Raw genomic sequence first — 5371 nt, 5'->3', positions numbered from 1 at the left:
AAGTTGCTGGTTCAGAGGAAATAAATTTTTTAAAGACTTTGTTTTTACTTTGTATCAAGCTGACCTTCAAAGTATGTAAAATTTACATATCTAACAATGATGCATGAAAGTTACTGTTTCTTCATCATTGCCAACAATTAATATTACTGTCTCTTTCCATTTTTGTCAGCATGATAGGCAAATTCGATACCTTGGTTTAATTTTATTTTCTTATTTCTTTTTTTTCCAAAGAAGATCCTTTACTGAGACTTATTTACAATATTTCTGTCCTTGATGCAAATAAACTTCAATTCAGTTGGCAGGCTGATGGTTGAGCTAGGTCAAGGCTTCACAGTGACCAAAAAAAACCCTCACCGGCAATGACATCAGAATAGGTTCCTGACTGATGCAAATGGGGATGTACTTATGGTCTCTGTCCCATCTTCTTCAGAATTCGATTGAGCTCCTCAAATTCGTGAATCTGCCGGATGAAAAAAATCCCCATAGCGCCCGGCAACTTTGGTGTCTGCAATGTGGATCATGTCCTTATCAATTTAGAAGTCAACCTCGGAGGTTGACTAAAATTCGCCATCTAGAGTGGAGATGCTACTGGTCCACACCAAGTTCTTCATTTTGTGCTTGAAGACAAGCAGCTGGATCTGGAACTCCTGCTCAGTGAGGTCCAGGAAGCCAGCCAGCTTGGCCATAGGCATAGTGGTGTAGGGCTTAAGGAAGCTGCGAATGGTTGAGAGTTGGGCCTGCTGCTGCACTTCATCAGAAAACACCTTCAGATGCTGCAAGAAAGGCTCCTTGTGGTACTTGGGGTGCACATTGTCATAGTTGGGAACTACAGGAGACAGGAATCAGGGGTAGGAATAGCTGAAAAGTTCCTTCGTAGACCTGTTGGTCACCTTTCTGCATGCATAGCATCTTATCCCCACATTTCTCCTGCAGCTGGAGGTGAATGCTCTCGTCAATACACATAGGGTACATGGTGAGGGCGATGGCCAGCAGCGCATGCATCTGCTCGTTCTGCTTGTTAATCATCACATACTTGTATGTGGTCCTCTGGAATATGCTCTTGGTCCTCTGGATGTAGAGGAGGATGTTGGCAAAGACCCAGATGGCATCCTGGTAGTGACGCATCATCAGATATGCAAAACAACATAATAGTATGTGGTGACCTGGCACTCAGGCACACGAGAGTACATGCTCTTCTTGTTCAGTTTGATATTCTCCAGCACCTTGATGGCCTGGTAGTAATCCCCCAACAGAGAGTGCAAACACAGAAGCCCCACCAGGCTGAAGTAGCTGAGCATCTTGTAGAGGGAGTGCCGTTCATACTCCCCAGCCACACTCTGGGTCACCTCTGCTTGTGTACACCTCCAATTGCCGGTTGATGTTGGACTTCTCTACCAGGGAGTGAAAAATGTTGAGGACACTGTGAACATTCCAGATTTTGGGATTGGGACGAAGGAAGTCAATCTCCTCCTCCGACTTCTTGGCAGTCTTACAGCAGTACTGACTAAATGACTGAAACTGATAGATGAACTCATCAATGCTATCCCAGAGCGACTGGTTGGGTAGTTCAAGGGCAGCAGGACCATCAGCATTAAGAAAGTAGTTGAAGAGATTGCAGTAATTGTAATAGGATTCAAACCTCTGCTCCAACGAAGGTCCCCCACTGTCTTTGGCATATATGTGCCTGTAGTATAATTCTTTGTACAAAATCAGGAAGACAGCATCGTTGCCAACCTGGAGAGCAATGGCTTTGGCCTCAGGCCAAGGTGTATTCTTGAAGAATCTTTCTGTCAGCTTCGTCCAGCTGTTCTCATAAGTGTCCTAGATCTCATATGCTTTTTGGTCAATGGAATCGCTGGAGACATGACTTGCCTGTAGCTCATACACCTTCTTTCTGGTCAGTCAAATCTGAGACAGTTTTGTGGAAATACTGGATGAAGTTTTTGATCACTTCGGGGATCACCTGATAGGTCTGCTGTTCATACTGACATTCATAAGTCAGATCCTGCTTTGGATCTCCTGTGTGCATATCATAGTCGTCTGGATAAGCATAGGAATCATATGCAGCCTTAGACTCGTAATCATCAGTGGGGTAAGACATGACTACGACGCTCATGAATGGGGCTGGAGAGAGCAAAAAGAGCGGCCTGCCTAATTTTATTTTCTTTAATTCTAATGATATTGAATATTTTAAAATCTCATCATTTTATATGGACATCTTTGAACCACTTAAAGTTTATTTTGGTATAGACTGTGAGATGATATAATTTCTTCCAGATGGCCAGCTATTTGTTCCAATACTATTTATCAAATAATAGTTCCTTTTCCTAATAATCTGAAATGCAGTATTTATCATATAGTAAATTGCATTTTGTGCTTAATTTTGTTTCTGCACTTCCTATTTTATTCCATTGTTCTACATGCCCAGAATGATTCTAGTACCAACCCCATGAGTTACACTAACTTCATAATACAATTTACTACTCTTTTATGAATATTTGTTCTAAAATTCCCACATTAAGCCCTGGCTGCTGTGGCTCATTGGATTGAGCGTCAGCCTGCGAGCCAAGTGTTGCTGGTTGGATTCCCAGTCAGGGCACATGACTAGGTTGCATGTCAGGTCCCCAGTTGGGGGCGCAAGTGAGAGGCAACCACACAGTGATGTTTCTCTCCCTCTCTTTCTCCTGTCCCCTCTCTTTAAAAATAAATAAACAAACAAATAAATTAAAAAATTCCCACATTATTCTTGCCAATTTACAGAAAACCTTTATAGTTATTTTTTCAATTTCTAAAATGTTAAAGATCTATTGAGATTTTAATTTTATTAAACATATGCATTAATTTGTAGGAAATTTTCAACTTTTATGTATCAGGTCTTTATGAATACGCTATATTTCACCATTAATTAAAATATTATTTTCTATTTTTATATTCAGTTTTGCAGTTTAAAAATGTGTCTTGCAGTAAGCTTATAAAAATCATTATATAAAGCCCTGGCTGGTGTGGATAGAGCACTGGCCTGCGAACCAAAGGGTCACTGGTTCAATTCCCAGTCAGGGCACATGCCTGGGTTGAGGGCCAGGTCCCCAGTTGGGGGCGAGCGAGAGGCAACCACACATTGATGTTTCTCTCCCTCTCTTTCTCCTTCCCTTCCCCTCTTTCTAAAAGTAAAATAAATAACAATCTTTTAAAAATTATTATATGGATATTTGTACATGTCATTCAATAACCATGTAAAAACAAGGAGTATGTTGTAATACTCAAAGATACAGTAAAATATTAATACTGACTATTCCTGTTTGGGGTGGATTATATGGTGTTATTTTATCCAATAGGCTTTTATAAACAGTTTTATTACTATACCATATAATTCATCCATTTAAAGTATATAATCCAATGGTTTTTAATATGTTCATAGCTTGTACATCATCATCATCATTATCTAATTTTAGAACATTTTCAAAATCCCTGAAAGAAACGTTGTACTCAATAGCTTTCACTCCTTATTTGCCCCCAACTCCCATAGCCTTAGGCAGTTAATAATCTACTTTCTGTGTCTATAGATTTGCATATTCTGGACACTTCATATAAATGGAATTATATAATATGTGGTCTTTTGTGACTAGTTCCTTAGCATATATCTTCAAGGTTCATTCCTACTGTAGCATGTGTCAGCACTTCATTCCTTTTCATGGCTGAATAATAATTTATTGTATGGTTTTCCCCCTTATTAGTTATCCATTCATTGGTTGACAGGCATTTGAGTTGTCTTTACTTCATGGCTAGCAGGAATGGTGTTCAATGAACATCCGTTAACAAGCTTTTGTGTGGATGCTTGTTTTCAATTCTCTTGAGTATATACTTAATAGTGATATTGCTAGGTCATATGGTAACTCTATGTTTTGCTATTAGAGGAGCTTCCAGAATGTTTTCTAAAATGGTTGCACCATTTAACATGATCACCTGCAGTGTATGACGGTATGATTTCTCTGCACCCTCATTAACACTTCTTATCATCTGTTGTTTCTCTAAAGCCATCCTAGTGGGTGTGAAGTGGCATGCTATTGTGATTTCTTTTATTTTTTTTACTTTTAAAATATTTTAAGTTTATTTTTTAAATTTAAATATAGTTGGTATACAAATATATTGATTATATTAGTTTCAGGTGTACAATGTGATCAGCCCACTAATTCTAGTAATATTCTAATAATAACTTTTGGCATTTTAATTATGATATGTCTTGGAGTGGGCCTGTTTGGCTTCATCTTGTTTGGGACTCTCTGCAATTTCTGGACTTGTATGTTTATTTCCTTCACCAAGTTAGGTAAGTTTTCTGTCATCGTTTTTGCAAATCGGTTTTCTTTCTTTCTTTCTTTCTTTTTTCTTCAATATCTTGCTCTCTCTCTTCTCCTTACACCTCCCCCGTGATGTAAATGTGGGTATGCTTGAAGTAGTACCAGAGGCTCCTTAAACTATCCCCCCTATTTTTGTATTCTCTTTTCTTTTTGTTGTTTTGATTGTGTGTATTCTGCTTCTGTATCTTCCAAATTGTTGATTTGATCCTCTGCTTCATCTACTCTATTATTGATTCCCTGTAATGAATTCTTCATTTCAGTTAGTATATTTTCATTTCTGACTTGTTCTTTTTTATGTTTTTTACATTTTTATGTTTTCTCTCTCTTTGATGAAGTTCTCACTAAGTTCATGTACTCTTCCCCAAAGTTTCTTGAGCAACTTATAACAGTGTTTTAAACTCTGCATCTGGCAAACTGCTTATCTTGATTTTGCTTTCTTATTTTTCTGATGTTTTGTTTTGTTCTCTCATTTTGGACATGTTTCTTTGTCTCTCCATTTTGGCAGCCTCCCTGTGTTTGTTTCTATGTATTAAGTAGAGCTACTACATTGTATGGTCTCGGTGGAGTGGCCTAATATAGTAGGTGTCCTGTAGGGTTCAGTGGCCTAGCATATTCAGTCACCTGAGCTGGGCATTCCAGTTGTACCACCATGTGGACTGTGTGCACTCTCCTGTGTAGTTGAGCCCTGATAGTTGTTGGCACATCAATGGGAGAGATTTATCTCCATGCCAATGGGTTGTAAGGACAGGCTGCCATTACTGTGGAGGATCTTTTGTACAGGGTTAGACCCCAAGGAGCAGGACTTGCTGCAGGGAGGCTTTGATGCCTCCTGAGTCTGCCCCTTGAGTGTGTTGCTTGTTGAGGTGCTTTGGTGTGGTCTGAAGATTTCCACTGTGTACTCTGTCTCTGAGGCCTCTTGGGGGTAGCAGATCAAGGTCATCATCCCCCAGTGCCCTGCCCAGGACCACCCAGCATTAGCTATAGAGCAATTTGCAGATGGCTGCTGCTTGTGCTGG

The 5371-nt window shown here is 39.5% G+C and overlaps 1 pseudogene; it reads right to left on the bottom strand.

The window, feature by feature from the left end:
* Positions 1 to 403: 403 nt before the first annotated feature.
* Positions 404 to 2101, bottom strand: LOC149990788 (eukaryotic translation initiation factor 3 subunit L pseudogene; annotated as a pseudogene).
* Between the last annotated feature and the right edge of the window lie 3270 nt (positions 2102 to 5371).

This window comes from Furipterus horrens, unplaced genomic scaffold (assembly GCF_987537825.1).
Source record: "Furipterus horrens unplaced genomic scaffold, mFurHor1.1.pri manual_scaffold_17, whole genome shotgun sequence".
In the NCBI taxonomy this organism is placed as follows: domain Eukaryota; kingdom Metazoa; phylum Chordata; class Mammalia; order Chiroptera; family Furipteridae; genus Furipterus; species Furipterus horrens.
Note: the sequence above shows the minus strand (reverse complement) of the source record. Positions and strands in the feature narration are given on the sequence as shown.